At 41.8% G+C, this 20,858-nt stretch overlaps 1 protein-coding gene across 12 annotated transcripts in view; it reads left to right on the top strand.

Moving 5' to 3' along the window:
• Positions 1 to 20,858, top strand: part of CYRIB (CYFIP related Rac1 interactor B) — a 177,615-nt gene that overhangs the window by 75,233 nt on the left and 81,524 nt on the right. For 3 of the 12 annotated variants that reach the window (XM_055287248.2, XM_055287249.2, XM_063642978.1), the window contains exon 1: positions 2,025 to 2,349. The exons of 5 other annotated variants lie outside the window; for them this stretch is intronic. The gene's annotated coding sequence lies outside the window, so the exon portion shown is untranslated. Of the gene's footprint in view, positions 1 to 2,024; positions 2,350 to 6,956; positions 7,041 to 20,858 lie in introns of those variants that run through there. 4 more of the 12 variants (XM_055287255.2, XM_055287259.2, XM_063642979.1 and 1 more) reach the window with 2 other exon arrangements.

Here is a 20,858-nt window from a genome sequence, read left to right as displayed (position 1 = left end):
GGATGAAAATTGTTGTGCATCAGATTTTTGCTTACTGTAAAAGAGGTTCCTCACAATCAAAGGCTGATGGTTGCAGTAATGAGCTCCCTGTAGTTGGAGATACTGGAGCTGAACTAGATATTCATGTGTTGAAGATACTATGAAAGATTTCTGCTTTTGGTGGGAGATAGGGTTAGAGGTGTGTGGTTACTCAGAGCTCACATCTAAGGGACTGTGCTCATGTATGAACTCTTCCTCTGGTTCACATTGAGGACAGTGGTCCATCTGGACCCAGGTTATCTGAGGTTGGATGTCAGTATGTCAGACAAGTGGACCAAGCTTCTTGGATTATGAGGACTTTTCTATCAGCATCAACATTTGCAAAACATCATCTCCAGCCGGGTGCGGTGGCTCACGCCTGTAATCCTAGCACTTTGGGAGGCTCAGGCAGGTGGATTGCCTGAGCTCAGGAGTTCAAGAGCAGCCTGGGCAACATGGTGAAACCCCGTCTCTACTGAAATACAAAAAATTAGCCGGGCATGGCAGTGTGCGCCTGTAATCCCAGCTACTTGGGAGGCTGAGACAGGAGAATCACTTGAACCTGGGAGGTGGAGGTTGCAGTGAGCCGATACTGCGCCACTGCGCTCCAGCCTGGGTGACAGCGAGACTCAGTCACCAAAAAAAAAAAAAAAAAAAAGAAATCATCCCCTTTGGTTTCATTGAAATTGACCAGAATTATAATAGCTACTATATAGAACCCCTGAATCCTCCTGAAGTATGATAATTAAGGTAAAAGTCTGAGGCCTAGGAATGTTGCCCTTAGTGTGTGCCTTGAAAAAGCCACTTAATCTCTCCATGACTCAACACGTTTCTAAGTAATATGCCCACCATGTTACATACCATTTGGTTTCTACAAAACTCAAGAGGAAGACAAAAAGGCTAAGGTAAGGGCTGCCCTTCTGTGTTTTGTGGCAAGGAGTGATTTCTTGGCCCCATACAGTAAGGCACAGATAGTTACTGGAACCTTAGCTCTTTGACTAGAGCTTCGTTCATAATCAGGATTTCATGGATAGGCTCCCTGGTTGCATGAAACTCCTGAAATTTTATGCAAACGTGTGTGCATGTCTGTATTTTCCTGGGGGGAAAAGTCCATACTTTTAAGGGATTTTCAGTTGGGCCTGTGACCCCAAAATGTTCATAATCATTTACCTCCATCTTAGTGATCTGCTCAGCTGTCAAACTGAAAACAACCCTGGGAGAGACAACATTGTCATCTTTTCCCCTTTAATGTTAATGAAAAAAAATCAGCTTTATAACAGGATTAGGAGAAGCTAGCTAGATGGGATGTTCTGTTTTTGTCTGTAAAGGGGAAGGGATCATTTATGTTCAAAGAGTGAAAGGGGAATTAGGGAAGTAATTAAGAGGCTGCGCCCTATGTCACATCCAAGTTTCTGCCCACTAGATATTTTTGCCCAGAGTCGACCCCAGAACAGGGGTCTGATTTATCTGAGAGTGTTGTAAGTGGAGTCTAATTGTTGTTCTCAGAATGATCATTTTTCACCTCCCAAGGGCGTCTCCGCGATACCATCGCAGGCGGTAACGGTACAGTCTCCTGGCGCTGGGCGCCTGCCAGGAACACGTGCCGCGCCAGGAATCGCGGGCGAGGCTCAGTACCTGACCCGAGGGGGAGAGGCGCGCCCGCAGCCTAGCGGTTCCAGGCGTGGGGGGAATATGGCAACTTCGCAGGGCTCGGCATTGAGTCCTGAGGTCCAGTTCCTGCCATTTCCAAGCCCGCTGACAAGAGGCAGGTCACCGCCACCTCTGAACCTCCGTTTCCCATCTGTACATCTGGAAGGCTGGAAGACCCCAACCCACTCCGAAGCTATCTCGGCGCGAAGGTACTGCCCCTTTAAGGAGGCTGGGGGAGCAAGGGGGTGGCCACGCCTCCTTCCTCAGCACGCCGCGCCCGCCGACCACCTGTCTCCGGCTTCGCCCCGCCCCTTCGGGAGGGGCGGGGATGAGGGGCGGAGAAGATAGGCTAAGGATTTACCTTGCGGGGCGGGCGTGCAGCGCATGCGCACGGCCGGACAGGTCCGCGGCGCCCTCACTTCCTGGCATTCCCTCCTCCCCCTCCTCGTCGTTACCCTGTACATCCGGGTCACTTGCCCTCCCCGCTCGGAGCTGCCGCCGCTGCCGCCTGGCTTGTCGCGGCTCCGCCACAGGGGCAGGTGTTGAGGGGCTCCCGGTCCGGCTGCCGCCGCTCCCCCGCTCCGGACCCGGGGCTCCCCCTAGCGCCGCTGAGGAGCCGCCTCTGCGGCTCGAGGAGGGCGCAGGAGCGGGACTGAGAGTGCCTGGAGGCTCGAGCGGAGGGTGAGTGATTGGTTTTTGCCATTTTCTCCTCTTCCTTCACACTCCTAGCTTTCCTGCTCCGCGACCCCATTTTGGCGAAGAGGCGGGTGCGGCGGGGCCCGCGCTGGCGCGGGGCTTCCTCCTTCCCAGGCGCGCTGGGCCCGCCCCCGGCCCCGCGGCGCCCCGGGGCCGCTTCCTCTCCGGCCCCGCGGCCCCGGCCTGTCCCCGGCGCTCATTCATTCGGGTTTTCCTTTCTTCCGCCCCCTTCCTTCCACCGGCACCTCCACCCGCGCTCTCGCCGCCCCCTCCCACCCCAGATCCTGCGCCCGCCAGTGACTCCTGGCTCCCCGGCTCGTCCCTTCCCGCGTCGGCGTTGTCCCCCACCCCCCAATCCTGGCTCCCACCGCTCCTTCCTCTTCGCGGCCGCTTTTCCTCCTTCTCATCCCCTGTTCCCGTCCCAGCTCCACACCCCCTTCTCCCCCGGGCTTCGCCACGCCTCGCCTCGACACCCAGCCCTCCTGGTCCCTGGTGTTGAAGTTGGTGTCTTTATCGCTTCGCATCGCTTCGCATCACTTCGCCTTCCACCTGCGCGGCCAGACCTTCCAACTTAGATACTGCGTTGTCCTTTTAGTTAATGCTCAGCGTTTAAAGTCCAGATTCTCAGTCTTAGGGTGTGGTCTTAGTGTATTTCCAAACACACAATTTCTACTATAATTACCCAAATCTATAACTGTCAAACTCTGCAATTGCTGTGTGTGTGTGTGTGTGTGTGTGTGTGTTTTAACCTCATGGCTATTCTGGGTCATACTGAGTACCTTTTTTCTTTTTTCATGGAAGACTTCTATGATGGATTAATTTCCTCTGAGTGTAAAATTTGGCAGAAAATTATTATTCTTTCTACTCCTCTGGATTCCTCCTCACTTGGTCCCTTGACTGATTTGCAACATTACCCGTTAATACATTGCTGTAGAAATGTTTGTTGGTGAGACTTTCTTGTCTCATCTGTCAGCAACATTGTTTGAGTACCCCCTGTGTGCGGAATACTGATGAAATGCCTGAATCCTTGGAGTACCACAAAGTGCCATTCTGGATAAGACAAAGGTTTTTGGAATTTGCTTACACGTTTTTTCCTACTTCTGTGTAAGCGTATTGAGTTTGCCACCTTTTTACTGCTTAATCTCTATGTGAAAAATGTGTGTCAATCGATTTTGTGTGTTTTAAGTCTTACGGTGTGGGAGATCGGCATTCTAGAGGAGTGTTTTATATAGCTAAGAGAATTTCAGTCACTCGGGTGTTTGGTGACTTACTATCGCAAATCATTTTAGACTAATATACCTCAAGAAAAACACTGATTCTTTTAATTCTTTAATTGTATTTAGTAATAGAAACAGAAGCTTTGTGTCTAGAACTGCTTGATAACTGGGGCTTATTTGGTAGCCTGTTTGTAAGGTGTTGCAGTTAACTGAAACTCCCTAATCAGCATTCATAAAATGAAATGACAGCACTTTTTTTTTTATGTGACTTTCATATCCATAATAACGAACTCGAAGAGAGGCTCTTAGTCCTAAAGTACACCTACCTGCATATCATTATGATGATGCTATTGCTGTCAGTATTTATGGCAGCATTTTCTAACAGCTTAGTTTTTGGGGAGCTTGGTGTTAAAAAGGTACTTGGCTGTTTGTCCCTGCTTAGGTTTTGGATAACCACTTCAGCAGTAAGATTTCTTAACTCATGAGAGAGAGAGAGAGAGAGAATGTGTATTTGCAGAACAGTTTTGCTAGATAGTAATCTTTAAGAATTCTTTAAAACTTTAATAGTGATGTAGTTGTTCGTGAGGAAACCCCTGCTTTGTAAAATGTTCTAGGATATATAGTATGAATTCTAGATTATATAATTGGATGGAGGCTAGATTTTTGTCTCCCAAGAAAGTGGTTGGTTGATCAGAGGGAGGCGTGGTTAGTAAGTTAATTCTAGTTGCCCCAGAAAAAGTATAATTTCAGATGTTGAGTAAGACTAAGTGAATGCAGTATATTTTTGATAGATTTTTGATTGGCATTTAAATTAATCAAACTTAAAATTCATTTCTCTGAACTCTCCAGGTATAAACGGGTTTTAAAAATTTATAGGTTAAATTAGTGTCGCTCTTGAGATTATTTGACTCATATTTGAAATGGTCATTTACCTTTACATAGTAAATAACAATTGATGGAGAAGTATACAGGGGTGCTTATTTTACTCCTAGTCTCCATGGGGGGAGATATTGGATTGTCACGTATTTGAGGTTACTTGACTCTTACTAAGTATTAATGCATTCAACTGTGAGAACTTACAATTTTCTCTTACATTGTTTAAGGAAAGCAAGACTATAATAGTTGGAAATAGCTTAGTGGCATACCTTCTATTTTTGGTCTCTTCTTTTCTGTAACTATACCAGAGTTTAGCACAGTGCCTGCCTGGTGCATAGTGGATACTCAATAATTATGTTTTGAACAATTGAGTTAATGGCAAGGTCAAAGAATCTTAGACTGTAAAGCATTTTGTAATTATGTGGCAAAAAATTTTGAAAAAGATGTTGATTGCTCTGAGCTGTAGTTTTTTCAGGTATCTTGTATATTTTTAAGACTGCTGGCCGGGCGCAGTGGCTCACGCCTGTAATCCCAACACTTTGGGAGGCCGAGACGGGTGGATCACGAGGTCAGGAGATCGAGACCATCCTGGCTAACACGCTGAAACCCTGTCTCTACCAAAAATACAAAAAAAATTAGCCGGGCATGGTGGCGGGCGCCTGTAGTCCCAGCTACTCGGGAGGCCAAGGCAGGAGAATGGCGTGAACCCGGGAGGCGGAGCTTGCGGTGAACCGAGATCTCGCCACTGCACTCCAGCGTGAGCGACAGAGCAAGACTCCGTCTCAAAAAAAAAAAAAAAAAAAAAAAAAAGACTGCTGTATTGGGTTATTTAATTTGCTTTGAGATCTTTGGGTGAGGAAGTATAGACATGATTTTGTATTATACTTTAGTTCATAGAATGGATTTGTTTGCTTAGAATGGGCACTTGATATATGTATCTTGTCAGCATTCATGAACAACAGTGAATTCAAATAATTTCTTGTGCATTTAGAGTTTCTAAAATTATACATAAATGTTCTTGGATGTGTGAACTCATTCTATATTATGATCAGTTCACTAAATCCTGGCTCTTAATTATGCTGTAGTATTGAACACCTACTGTATGCCGGATTCCTTATAACCATTAGGTTAGTTTTATAACAACTCTGTAATGTGTAGGTTAACTTCTGTTTAATTCCCAATTAACATTAGGAAAGTAAGGCTCAGAGAGCTTAGGTTAGAGGTATGCCATTAGTCATAATTAAATATTTCCAATTAGGTATACTTGTTCAAGTATACTCCCAAGTGGGAAATGTGGAAGACTGGCATTTGAACCCATCACGTTTGCTTAAATTCTATTTTAACGTACTAATTTGAGGTCTTATATTTTATATTAAGTATTTGTAAAACATACTTAAAACAGCAAATCTCAAAACTTTTTCAGCTGCCAAGGAGAATGGATAATGTTCACTTGTTCTGTACTCTCCTGTAAGCATATACAGGATTGACAGCTAGCTATAGCTTCACCCCTTTCCCACTTATGCAAGTAATTAGAATGCAAATGAGTCACATTTGTAAACTTTTTAAACAAAGAAATCATTCTTAGAATTTTGATTATTTAAATATAAACATTTCTTGCAACACACCTTCACATCTGGATAATGGTACCATGGGTCAGAATGACTACTTTCAAAGATATTGTGTGATTTTGTTTAAGTAGAAGACTTAATGCAGAGGTATATTTTTGTAGCTATTTAATTCATTTTGAAAAGATTGATCATCAACATTAAGGTACTATTGTATGTGACACTGTGAAGCCTGAGTCCTGTGCAGTTATTTTCTGCTAATAGAGTAATCTCTTCGTGGTATATTTTAGTTGATGCATTATGTATGATATATATTAAATTCTAGATTGATACAGACCCTTTCTACTGTGTCTAGAGCAGGGGTCCCCAACCCCTGGGCCATGGCCTGTTGGGAACCGGACTGCACAACAGGAGGTGAGCGGCATTACTCCCTGAGGTCTGCCTCCTGTTAGATCAGCAGAGACAGCATTAGATTCTCATAGTAGCATGAACCTTGTTGTGAATTGTGCATTAGAGGCATCCAGGTTTTGTGTTCCATGTGAGAATCTAACGCCTGGTGATCTGAGGTGGAACAATTTCATCCTGAAACCATTCCCCCTGTCGCCCTGTCCGTGGAAAAATTGTCTTCCACGAAACCATTTCCTGGTCCCAAAAAGGTTGGGGACCATTGATCTAGAATATTTATTCCTTCCATTGGCATGTCCTTAGATAATCCAGATTAACCTGAATACTACTTTAGGTCAAGCATTTTCAGAAAACACTTGCTAAGAAAGAAATTATGACATAGTCCTGGATGTCATAATGTGACATAATATGTCATACTGTTCCCGGACCAAACTGAGGATCACTCTGTCATTTCTCATAGCCCAATAACGAGATGCAGGTGAACTGGAGAGGAAGAGAGTTTTTATTTTCTGCAACCTAGTTATAGGGAGAAGGCCTGGAAATTATTGCCAGACCAACTCAAAATTACAAAGTTTTCCAGAGCTTATATGCCTTCTAAGCTATATGTCTATGTGTAAGTTTGCATTCATCTAAATACATAAGTGATTAACTTCTTTTAATCTATAACTAAGGTCTAAGTCTTGAAGAGCCTCCTCTGGACCCTCAGTAAATTTACTTAATCTAAATGGGTCCAGTTGCTGGGAGTGATTACCCTTATGTTGTCCCCTGCGAAATCATGAAGGTTTGGGGAATTCCTTCGGACCCCCAGTAAACTTGTTAGTGGAGGCCCAGGGAGTTTCTTCAGACCCACAGTAAAACTTGTTTAATCCTAAATGGGTCCTCTTAAGAATTCCTTCATTATTTTGTCATGCTTTAAGGCCCAGGAAAGGCCTAGGCAAAACTTGTGATGGGCTTTTGTTAATCCCAGGCTTTGTTTAAGGGCACTGGCTTTTAATATTTAACTTAACCACTCAGTCAGTACTGAAACAGTTGTTGTGGAGGCCTGCATTAGTGAGACCTGGCCTGCCGCAATATGACATAATATAATATATATTATGACCTATCATGATATGACATATCATAATGTGCTATTATATTTTAAGGATTAATTTATGCCATTTCTCTTAGGATAGTAGAGACTCAAATGCACTAGTTTAAATGAAATCTGAAATCTGTGACTTGAGGTACACTTTTATAGTTTGTTGACTTGACCTTTTGCCAAATCTTCTAATCAGTAAAAATCCTCTAATTGAGAGATTCTTCTCATTGTAACATTCTAGTATGTATGGACAAAAACATTGAATTTAATTTGACAAATTTGCTTCATATGATAATATGAAGATCCTCAGATTATTAAATGGGAATAATGTCCCTCTTACATGCCTCACTAAACTGTTGTGAAATTTTTATGTTAATTTCAATTCAGCATAATAAGGAAGGCAGCATCTAATTTTACTAATGTATTTCTAAGTCAAATGATTATTAAAAATAATTTTGTTTTTGATCACCTGGCACAATATGTGGTATATAGATTGCCATTAACTACCCAAGTAGTTATTGAGCACATAAATGGGGTTATATTACAGTGAATAAATCATTTGTGATTCTTCCTTACAGTAGAATAGAAGATACAGAAAGAGTATGAATTCAGTGATATGTGTTACATGGGTACCTAATCTTTTTTTTTTTTTTGAGATGGAGCCTCACTCTGTCCCTGGGCTGGAGTGCGGTGGCACGATCTCGGCTCATTGCAACCTCCGACTCCCTGGTTCAAGAGATTCTCCTGCCTCAGCCTCCCCAGTAGCTGGGATTACAGGCACATGCCACCACGCCTGGCTAATTTTTATATTTTTAGTAGAGATGGGGTTTCACCATGTTGGCCAGGCTGGTCTCGGATCTTCGGACCTCATGATCTGCCCTCCTCGGCCTTGGGTACCTAATCTTAACTAGTAAAGATAAAAGTCCCTGTTGTAATGTCATCTAAACTCTGACCTGAAGAGTAGACCAGTCAGTCAAGAGGGAGAGTTTACATGGGGGTAGGAAGAGAGAGAGAGCTAAAAAGCCTGAAGATAAGAGAAGTCGTGTTAGAAACTGATACTGGTTGTAGTATGACAGCAATGGAGGCTGTAAAGGAAGAGAGAAGTAAACCATCTGCATGAGTCATGTTAACAAGTCCCATTCAGTTCCAGCTGCAGGCAATGGGGAAACCATTATAGGATCTTAATAGGGGAGAGTAAAATACTCAAGTTGTCTTTTGGAAAGATTGTCCTGACTGCTTTTGGAGAATGTATTAAAGGTGAAGTGAGATTGGATACAGGGAGACAAGTTAAAAGGCTGTTGCTAAAGTCCAGGAAAGAATATTGATGATGTCAAATCTCTAAGATGTGATGATTTACTGGATGCGGGCTTCATTGAGCCAGTAGCTTTGCCTCCAGTGGTAGAGTAGGGGATAAAGTTTTCCCCAAAGGGCTAGGTGCCAGCCCTTTTTCATGTAAAGTTGAGATCCTTTTTGGGGCTAAGGCTAAGCCAGGTGTGTTTCACATAAGCATTTTCCATTGATTGACCGCATTGTTAGTCATTGAATGTAAGCTGACCCACCTCGAAATAGGAACATCAGACTTGTGAGGCCTCCATGAGTTAGGCATTCAATTTCCACTGGAATCCAGAAGCAAGCTAATGGCTGCTTTTCAGAAGGCGTAAACTTGATTGCTGTGTCAGGGAGGCAAAGCGTTCAAAACCCCAAGGGGCACCTGTAGGTGGAGGCTGCCTCCTTTTGCCAAATCCTCTAATCAGTGAAATCATGAGATTTATGGCTCAAAGTGATCCTTAGGATTGTGGGGCCCCAAAGGTACTAGTGCACTTTTCTACATACAGCCCTTTCTGATTGGAAAAACTCTTTCTTAAGTGAGTCTTTTAAGTACAAGCACATAACACATCAGGTTCTTCTTCTTTTTTTTTTGGTGACAGAATCTCACTCTGTCACCCAGGCCGGAGTGCAATGACACAATCTTGGCTCACTGCAACCTCCACCTCCTGGGTTCAAGTGATTCTCCTACCTCAGCCTCCTGAGTAGCTGGGACTACAGGCGCATGCCACCATGCCCAGCTAATTTTATATTTTCACTAGAGACAGGGTTTCATCATGTTGGTCAGGTCTCGAACTTCTGACCTCAAGTGATCCGCCCCCCTCGGCCTCCCAAAATGCTGGGATTACAGGTGCGAGCCATCGCACCCGGCTCATCAGTTCTTACTATACATTATGATGTAGAGGCAACAATAAGCACATTGAATTGGTCCAAAACATCCCACCCATAAGTCACATTTATTTTCCTAACCACTGTAAACCCTGCCCAGACCCTATTAGCTTAATCTGGGTGTCTGCCTGACAGGACTAGATAGAATGGTTACCTCGGTGCCTATTTCCAAGAGAACCATAAAATTTTGAGTCTCTCCCTGAACTTCTCTGGGCAAACCTCCTGGTATGTCTGGCCTTCAGTCCATCTTGGGGATCAGGGAGACCTCAGCCCCATTCCTAACCATTTTTCTCATTAAAGCAGAAGAGTTTGGGGGTGGGAGCAGAGAGGGATCAGGGAGTGTGGAGGGGGAGAGAACAACTCGGTGCTGGTAATCAAGGCTTTATATTCACTTTGGGTCATTCTCTCGCAGTTTAATGTTTCTGGTCTACTTGAAGCTCTGTAGTTGGCAGCAAGGTCATCATTACTTAGGCCATTTCTTTTAGTTTAGGGGATTCCTTGGCTCAGCAGTCACAGCCACAGCCTTTCACGTGGGACCATGGTGCTTGTTGCCCTTATTGTTATGATACTCCCCTCCTTCCACCAGCCCAGAGGATAGTGAACAACTACCAACCCACCATTTGGGTGGCTAATTTCAGCCTCACTTCTCACTGCTCAGTTTCTAAACTTTAATTCCACCCTGTTCATTAATAGGTAAACAGGTGGGGGAGTCTTTATTCCCACCTTTTTCCCATCCACCACTAGGATCACTCTCAGATTCCAGGGTAACTTCCCTTGTCCCAGAACTCAGTCTGCAGGGCCTTTATGCTTTCTCTTAGAGAGTTATGGCTATGTCAGCATCCCATCCTCTTTCCCCAGAACTGTCAAGAACCATGATGGTCTGAGATTTTATCCTACTTGCAAGCTAATAAGTTATCCTACCACATTTTCATGGAATCTGGTAGAAGACATGAAACTCCTGTGTTAAAGATCAAGGGCAGAGTATTATTCTCTATAATAGTAGTAGCCAGAGTATCAGCATTTGTGCTGGTTTTCTGAGACTCAGTCTACAGGATGACATGAAGAGGACCAGGTAGTACTTGTACACACAGTGGGCTATCTTGTTGGAGAGAAGCCCTGAGTTAAGGGAACCCAGATCTTTTCTAATGAGCAATAAGCATGCCTGCCCTTTGCTCTGGAGGGATACATTGTATTTATTATACTGAACAGACAGTAAGCATGCTTGTCCTTTGCTCCAGAAGGAGATACTATCTTTATTTCTCAAGGCTGTTCACTCTACAAACATTCTTGAAAAGATACTCTCTAGAGCAAAGGGCAGCTGGTACCTCTGCCTGTACTGTATGCAAAAGAGATACCTATGAAGCAGCCTACCCAACATGGGGAAACCCTGTCTCTGCTGAAAATGCAAAAAAATTAGCTGGGCGAAGTGGTGAGCGCCTGTAATCCCAGCTACTCAGGAGGCTGAGGCAGGAGAACCTGGGAGGTGGAGGTTGCGGTGAGCCGAGATCGCGCCACTGCACTCCAGCCTGGGCAACAAGAGTGAAACTCCATCTCAAAAAAAAAAAAAAAAAGATACTTATGAAGAATTATTTCCTAACATATATAAATTATACGTCATTAAATCTGACATTTAAAGAAGTGCCAGGCATACTGACTCACGCCTGCAATCCCAGCACTTTGGGAGGCTGAGGTGGACAAATCACTTGAGGCCAGGAGTTTGTGACCAGCCTGGTTGACATGGTGAAACCTTGTCTCTACTTAAAATACAAAGATTAGCTGGGTGTGGTGGTGCACGCCTGTAATCCCAGCTACTTGGGAGGCTGAGGCACAAGAATCACTGGAATCTGGGAGGTGGAGGTTGCAGTGAGCCGAGATCATGCCACTGCATTCCAGCCTGGGTGACAGAGGGAGACTCTGTCTCAAAAAAAAAAAGTTCCTGGCATGTGATAAGAACACGACACATATTATTATTATTGGTGCTGTTCATTTTTTAATCTGTTTTTGAGGGCAAAGTTATATGTAATGACCTTGGTGGAAATTTGAGATTAATTTTCTCAAAGATGAGTGGGTCACTTTAATAACATTTACTCAAAAAATAATGACTGACATGTTCATACGTCTTTCAATTTGAAAGAGATCACAGGGTTTTAAGAATTTCAAGGACATTGAATTTAAGTGAAATATGAGAAAACCCATCTTGGGATGCAAGGTGTGAGATTAGTTTGCTTTCTTTATATCAAACCACAGTTCTCTACTTTAAATTCTGGCAAATTCCAACAAACTAAATGATGTTAATTAAGTACATTTTCAGGGATGCTTCTTTCACTTTATACTATAGATTTAGGTAAATCAGAGGCTGGCATAGTTAGTGAAGGGAATGTTCAAATTCACAATTTTTCTTTTTTTTTTTTTTTTTTTTTTTAGGGGAGTAGGGCTCCATTTTATTTATTAGCATCTTATAAATTATCCTCCCTTCCAGTGATTTTCTGTAAGCAAGTCTTGTAAAAATGTTATTTTGAAAGCTAACTTGCTGAAGATTATTTGTTATATTTGAATTTATTTTGATTTAAATGTTAAATACTAAATGTGTCCTGGTATTTAGTAAATATATTTATCGAGTTTTTTTCAAAAGTATGGAGAAGTCAACTTCATTTATTCCATTCATTTGGGTTAAAGCATACATGAATTTAGAGACTTGGAAACTTAAAACAATCTTCTTGCTATGGAGCTAGGTCTCAGTTGCCAGTGGGTAAAAGCAGGTGGATCCCTAAAATGAGGGATGAAGCATTTTGGAAAGTCTTTTTGATAATTGGAACTGCCTGTATTAAAATGTGAATATAGTTAAGCTAAAGCTTTGTCTCTTTATTTATAGAACAGTATGTTGAAGCAGTAGTCAAAATATGTAGCCTGGTTGGCAACCTTTTGAAATGGGTGTGCCAAAGTTCCATTATGGTATGTGCGATGGTGACAACTGGCCGGTGTTCAGTCTTTGGTATGTGGCACTGACCTCTTAGTAGTTTATTAACATATTAAATGTGTGTCTTTTAAGAACTTAAGTTTTAGCAGATTTTCATTATTCATGCCTTATAAGCAACTTTTAAAAACTGTTTTATTAAAATTAAAGTTTTTAAACCATTTTCAGTATGCCTAGTTTGGGTAGGAAGGTAGCCTATGGATTTAAATAATTTAAAAAATATATATATATAAGCACTTCACAATTCTTCCTAGTTGAGGTCTGCAAGTGGAACTTTTTGTGAAATTCTTTTACTGCCGCTTGTCTCTCAGATCCCTTCTAGGATCTTATTAGGGTCTCATAAGTAAGAGATAAATGAACAGTTCTATTTGTTTGTTTGTTTTTTGAGACAGTCTCGCTCTGTCACTCAGGCTGGAGTGCAGTGGCACGATCTCGGCTCACTGCAAGCTCCGCCTCCCGGGTTCAAGTGATTCTCCTGCCTCAGCCTCCTGAGTAGCTGGGATTACAGGCACGCGCCACCATGTCTGGCGAATTTTTGTATTTTTAGTAGAGATGGGGTTTCACCATGTTGGTCAGGCTGGTGTCGAACTCCTGACCTCGTGATCCACCTGCCTTAGCCTCCCAAAGTGCTGGGATTGCACGCATGAGCCACTGCACCTTGCCAGTTTTGTCTTTAAAAGCATAACTGGTTAACTGTATTACAGAAACTGTCCTAAGTCATAAAGTAGGGCTAAACAGGTACCAGTACCCTAAGACAATTTATTCCAGGTAGTTTTAACCACTGTATCCAGGTTACGTTGCACACAAAGTCTTGTAGCAAATTCCTATACCTAATCATGACCCTCAGAAGTATTCCACTAAAAGGCAGAAAGTGAAAATCACTTATATAATGGGGATAAGTGGTGTGTGTGCCATTTTGGTATGCTATTTTAATATATGTTTTCATTTAAAATGTTTTGTTTTCTTACTGGTTTTTGGCTTTGGCATCTAGAAAAACCTAATCTTTCCTTCAGTAAACATAATTATGTACTAACTTTTTTTCACCATCTTTTTAAAAACAGTTTTATTGAGGTATACTTTATACACCATAAAATTCATCCATTTCAAATGCACAATTCAGTGATTATTAGTAAATTTATTCAGCTTTGCAACCATTACCATAGTCTAGGGTATTGTCTGTTAACCCAGTAAGATCCCTTGAAATCGTATTCATCTTCCATACTACGCCCTGCCCCAGGCATCCACTTTCCTGTCTTCTAGCTCTTACACACTGCCCTTGCTTTCCTGTCCCTCTCCCTCTCCCTCTCCCTCTCCCTCTCCCTCTCTCTCCCCGTCTCTCACTCTGTCCCTCTCACACTCTCTCCCTCACTCTCTCACTCTCTCACTTTTGCTTGATTATTCTTTCCTGGACATTTCTTACGAATGGAACATACAGTATCTTTTATGCCTGGCTTCTTTCATTTAATTTGTGGTTCATGCATGTTGAGTGTATCAGTAATTTGTTCCTTTCTATTGCTGAGTAGTAGTCCATTCTGTGGATATGCCACATTTTGTTTATTCATTACCACTTGATGGGCGTTTGGATGGTTCACAGTTTTTGGCTGTTATAAATAATGCTGCTATGAACATTTGTATGCAGATACGTGTGGACATATGTTTTCTTTTGCGTAGATGCCTAGGAATAGAATTATTGGGTCATATGGAAAACTTATATAATTTTTAAAGAAACTGCCAAAACCAGACTGTCGGTGCTATTTTATGTCCTACCAGTAGTGTATGAGGATTTCAGTTTCTCTGAATCTTCCCAACACTTGTCATTATCTTTTTGATTATAATTATTCTACTGGGTGGGAAGTAGTATACATTGTGGTTTGAGTTTCCCTAATCACTAATGATGTTGAGCATCTTTTCAAGCCATTTTCTTCTTTTCTTTTCTTTTTTCTTTTTTAAGAAAGGATTTTACTTTGTCACTCAGGCTGGACTATAGTGGCATAATCACACCTCACTGCAGCCTAGAACTGCTGGGCTCAAGCGATCCTCCTACTTCAGCCTCCCAAAGTGCTGGGACTACAGGCGTGCGGCAACAAGCCATTTTTTCCATCTGTTTTGGTGAAATGTCTGTCAGGTCTTTTTGCCCATTTTTAATTGGGTTGTCTTCTTACAGAGTTGTAAGAGTTCTTTATATATTTTGTATCCAGGTCCTTTGTCAGATACATTATGTGCAAATATTTTCTCTCAATCTGTGACTTGTCCTTTTATTTTCTTAATGGTGTCTTTTTTTTTTTTTTTCTTAAGAGATGGGGTTCAGAGTCGAGGTCTTGCTGAGTTGCCCAGGCTAGACTCAAACTCAGGGCTCAAGTAATCCTCCTGCCTCTGCCTCCTTAATAATTGATGCTACAGATGTGCACCACCACACTTGGCTGTTAACGGTGTCTTTTGAGGTGTAAGGGTTTTCACTTGGTAAACTCTAGTTTATCTTTGTTTTTTTTTCTGTTAAGAATGGTGCAGTGTGTGTCATATCTAAGAAATCTTTGCCTAACGAAGGATTATGAGATTTACTCTTGTGTTTTCTTCTAAAAGTTTTCTAGTTTTGGTCCTTACATTTAGGTTTATGATCCATTTTTGTTAACTTTATGGTGTAAGTTACTAAGTTCAACTTTTTGCATGTGGATATCCAGTAGTCTCCGAACCATTTTTGAAAAGACTATCCTTTCCTCTACTGAATTGCCTTGATATCTTTGTTGGTAATCAGTTGACTACAAATGTTTGTGTTTTTCTATAGACTTTTATGTCTGTTTCATTGATCTATCATTCTGCTAGTACCGCATGGCTTGATGACTGTAGCTTTCATACTGTATTTTAATAATGAAAATTCTTGTAAACGTACATGCTCATATTTATAAAACAATTGAAACAATATAGAGTAGTAAAAGAAAAAAGCAAAAATCACCATCTAGGTAGTCTCTGTTTTGGTGACCATCTTTCCAGCCATCTTTATGCATATATATGTATGTTAGATGACTACACACATACTCTCCACATTTATTCATAGAGACATATCAGTATTTGCCTACGCTCATTGTTCTTGTGTACTTTTTGAGTGAATACATTTATTGTCAGCTTTAAGAGAGAACTGATTATTTTTCTTTCTGCAGGGACTTTTGTAATTTTGTGCATTTTTACTGACTTAAACTTCTCAGCAGACCGAAGCCTCTTTGAGCTAAGAACTATGAGTGCATTTTTCTTGGTAGCATGTTTAAATGGAATTTACTTCTCACTTCATCTGGTAAAAGATGACTTTAAAACTTTTTTTTTTTTTGGAGACAGAGTCTCGCTGTCACCCAGGCTGGAGTGCAGTGGCGCAATCTTGGCTCACTGCAACCTCCGCCTCCCGGGTTCAAGCAACTCTTCTGCCTCAGCCTTCCAAGTAGCTGGGATTACAGGCACGCACCACCATACTTGGCTATGTTTTTCTTTTTTTTTTTTGTATTTTTAGTAGAGACGGTTTTACCATGTTGGCTAGCCTGGTCTCAAACTGCTGATCTCAAGTGATCTGCCCACCTCGGCCTCCCAAAGTGCTGGGATTACAGGCATGAGCCACTGCACTTGACTCTAAGACAATTTTTTAAATGTGTGCTCTATGAATGGAACACATTATGTGTAGAACTTGTAACAAAATTAATTCCCAAATCCAGTTTAAGACATTTAAAGTTTTTATAAATCTGCTCTTGAGTATTAGATTAACTTTTTGGCAGTTGGTGATAATGAGTGTGGAGCCAGTAGATATATGTGTAGTGATATAGAATATTATTTGCAATCATGTGAGAACTGATCCCCACTGCAAGCTTAGTTTTATCATGCTGATAAAGGAATAGCCACCTTTGTTCTTTTGCATTTCAGAATTTGGTCCCAGTTCCTGTTGAAAATATCTCAGGATCCAGCTTCATTGAGGGGTTACAACGTTGAATTAGCAAATTCTGAAAAGTTTCTCTCCTGCTAGTGTAGGTCGCATCCCATTATTAGGAACTCCTCTAACACCTGCATTTTTCTTGTAGTATGATTTTATATGGTGCATACATGGTTCAAAATCATATTTAGAGATGTAACACCTCTAGGAGACTGTAGATTACACTTTTTAAAAGATTGAAGTTTAATCTCTGGTAGGGAGCCATTAAAGGGTTTGGACTTCAGAGTGGCACAGTGAGACAAGTTTTAGAAAGAGCAACACACTAGTTCAGTGGAAATTTGGTGCTTGAAAAAGGTAATGTGCTTAAATTAGGTGGTAAACTGGATTGCTTAATGAAATTATATAAATGAAGTGTTATTGTACAAGGTTTTAAAAAATTTAAACTTACATTTTTAAGTGGCATAAAGAGACAGTGTTAACAGTGGCTGAGCGGTAAGGTTGTGGATTTTTATTTTCTTCCTGCTTTTCATGGAAAATTTAGAAAATACAAAATATGAAATAAGGTGCTAAAATGGGTGGAACTCTTGTATTCTGTGTTTGACCCTAAGTCAACAGATGCATATTTCTAAAGTGAGTTTTAAGGACACCATGCGGGTGTTCAAAAGAGAGCCAGAAATTGGATCTTGTGACTTCTAATACCTATCCATCTGTTGTTGTAAAAGGTTTCATTCAGAAAGTTGGAAATTGGAAAAGAGTTTTTGACACGTTGTTAGAAATTGGAAAAGTTTTTTAACCCAGTTGGTATTCTAGGAGTCTTTCCTAACCTGTTTCCTCCGTCTTTGTGGGAGGGATGGGAAGTACTCTCCCTCCATTAGAGATAGAAGGGCTTTATAGTGACCACTTGGGGAGCTTAATATGTAACTCCTGCAATTTGGGGGACACAGTGGATTGATGTCTAACTCATACCTGGAAATTTTCAAGGGTGAAAGAGAGACTATCTGCTTTGGCAGCACAGCAAAAGAAAGCAAGGTTGCTGTGTAGATAGATGGACTGCCAGTGCTCCCGAAGTTTTTTGGACTAAGAGATCTGTGTTTCCCATAGATCACATGAGGGCCACCTGAGAGAGGTGAGACCACATAAGGGAAAACCCAAAAGAGTAGGGTATAAGGGGGACAGGATGAAGGCTGGATTCCCAGAGGAGATGCATTACAGGAATTGGACTGAGAGCTCCCAACTTACAGGGAACCCCTGAAAGCATTCCTGAACAGAATCAGCTTTAAACTTTATTATCATTGTTATTATTATATATTTTTTAAGACGGAGTCTCGCTCTGTCACCCAGGCTGGACTGCAGTGGCATGACCTTGACTCACTGCAGCCTCCCTGGTTCAAGCAATTCTTGTGCCTCAGCCTCCTGAGTAGCTGGGACTACAGGTGCACACCACCATGCCCGGCTAATTTTTGTATTTTTAGTAGAGGAGGGGTTTCACCATGTTGGCCAGGCTGGTCTAGAACTCCTGACCTCAGGTGATCCATCTTCCTCGGCCTCCCAAAGTGCTGGGATTACAGCTGTGAGCCACTGCGCCCGGCCTAAACAATTTTTGAGTCATGAAGGTGTCTAAGCTCTCTGATAGCACATAATTGCCCCACCCAGGGTTAGCAAGGTGGAAAGGAGTGGAGTAAAAGCGTAGTGCTGTTGTACTGTGTAGGGCTGAGCTGGGAAAGCAGAGAAACTAACTTTAAATGAGAAAAATTTGACGATTATACTAAAGATCTTTCAGTCACTGCAGCCTCGACTTCCCAGGCCTGAGCGATCCTCCCACGTCAGCCTCGTAAGTAACTGGGACTATAGGCATGCACCACCACATCTGGCTAATTTTTTTTTTTTTTTTTAATTTTTTTGTAGAGACAGGTTCTCCCTGTGTTGCCCAGGCTGGTCTCCAGCTCCTGGGATTAAGTGATCCTCTGTCTCAGCCTCCCAGATTGTTGGGATTACAGGTGGGAGCCACTATGCCCAGCTGGATCTTTCAGTTTTAAAAGTCAGATTGTTTTTATAACTTGGGAGTGACCAAAGTCATTATCATTAGCCTAAGTGAAAGTTCAGGGGCATTAACTATGGCTACAGAGTAACTTTAAAGGCTAGTCGTGGACAAAAAATTGCTTTTTATAGTTACATCCCACAGGTTCAGCTTGTTCAGTATAATGGTTACAATTGTTTTTCTAATAAAAAATTAATGAGAATGAATTTTTAGAAGAATGTGCTCATGGAGTCATTTTGTTGTGAATAAAGTGGCATCAACTTTGGGATAGGCAGATCTGTTCTGGAAACAGATCGATCCCTTATTGTCAGTCACCTCGTATTAGCACTGATGTGAGGTAAGTAACACCCTCCTCCCTTTTTTTTTTTGAGGCAGGTCTCACTCTGTCACTTGGGCTGCAGTGTGGTGGCATGATCATAGGTCACTGCAGTCTTGACTTGGTCTCAAGCAGTCCTCCCATCTCAGCCTCATGAGTAGCTGGGACAGCAGACATGTACAACCACACCTGGCTAATTTTTTTTTTTTTTTTGGTAGAGATAGAATCTCACTTATTGCCCAGGCTGGTCTCAAATTTCTAGGCTCAGGCAGTCCTCCTGCCTCGGCCTTGCAAAGTGTTGGGGATACAGGCATGAGCTACTGCAGCTGGCCTAAACCAGTTTTTGAAATTCATTTTCCTCATTTACTTTTTGTAAAAAGGTAACATCACCGGTTTTGCAGTGTTTTACACAAAAAATTATCGTCTATAGCAGAATGCATGGTACATACTAGATATTCATATATATTCGTACTTTTTTCCTCCTTAAAGCAGATACTCCCTATGAAGTGTTTTTACTCTTTTTTATGTTTTACTTCTTCAAAATGTATTCCTTAAAAATACTAAATGGAGGTAGGGAGTTTAGTACATAAATGGTGTACTATCAGGGATGTAAGAAATGTTTAATCTTTAGTATAGCCAAAAATTATACTTTTGATTTGAAATGTGAAAAGTTTTCAGAAAGAATGAAAAGTAGTTTTACTGACATGTGTGAGGGAAATGTATGAAGTAAGAGACTAAAGGTAGACTTGGCCGGGTGCAGTGGCTCACACCTGTAATCACAGCACTTTGGGAGGCTTAGGTGGGTGGATCACCTGAGGCCAGGAGTTTGAAACCAGCCAGGCCGACATAGTGAAACTCCACCTCTACTAAAAATACAGAAATTAGCTGGGCATGGTGGCGGGCACCTGTAATCCCAGCTACTCAGGAGGCTGAGGCACGAGAATCGCTTGAACCTGGGAGGCAGAGGTTGCAGTGAGCCAAGATCATACCATTGCACTCCAGCCTGGGTGACAAGAGCGAAACTCTGTCTCAAACATACATACATACATAAATGTAGACTTAAGTGGACATATTTTTCTTTTTCTTTTTCTTTTTTTTTTTGAGATAGAGTTTTGCTCTTGTTACCCAGGCTGGAGTGCAATGGTGCGATGTCGACTCGCCGCAACCTCTGCCTCCCAGGTTCAAGCGATTCTTCTGCCTCAGCCTCCCAAGTAGCTGGGACTACAGGCATGTGCCACCATGCCTGGCTAATTTTGTATTTTTTTTTTTTTTAGTAGAGACGGGGTTTCCCCTGCTGGTTAGCCTGGTCTAGAACTCCCGACCTCAGTTGATCCATCCACCTCTGCCTTCCAAAGTGCTGGGATTACAGGAGTGAGCCACCACGCCCGGCCTTTATTTGATATTTTTTAAATGATCTTGGTGTTTTGCCATTTTTTCTGGATGTTCTACTTTTATATTAATGTTCAAATTTTATGTTTTGAAACTTAAAGTTTTCTTTTTAATTATCCTGGGACCTCTTAAATATCTCAAAAAACTGATCTATACCATCTTTAATTTTTGAAAATCTTTATTATCTGTATTTATACTTCGGAGTTATATTTGTAACGTAAATTCTGCTTGTTTGTAGGAATGGCTTTAAATTGGGAAGGAAATTACAGTTAGTTTTCTATTCGAGACCAGAATATTCTTTATAATTCATTAGCGGGTCCTTGGTTGCAAATAGCAGAAACTGACTAGGTAATTTGGATATAAAAGGAATTTACTGGGATGATGACAGGTAGGTTACAGAATTGATGGAGAGAGTGGGAATCCAGGTTCACAAAATGAGCAATAACCAGAGGCAGATGAGCAGCAAGAAAATACTGCCCAGATTATGTTACCATAACCGTGTGGTTAGTGCACTG

Source organism: Symphalangus syndactylus, chromosome 7 (assembly GCF_028878055.3).
Source record: "Symphalangus syndactylus isolate Jambi chromosome 7, NHGRI_mSymSyn1-v2.1_pri, whole genome shotgun sequence".
Taxonomy (NCBI): Eukaryota; Metazoa; Chordata; class Mammalia; order Primates; family Hylobatidae; genus Symphalangus; species Symphalangus syndactylus.
This window is presented reverse-complemented; position numbering and strand designations above follow the sequence as displayed.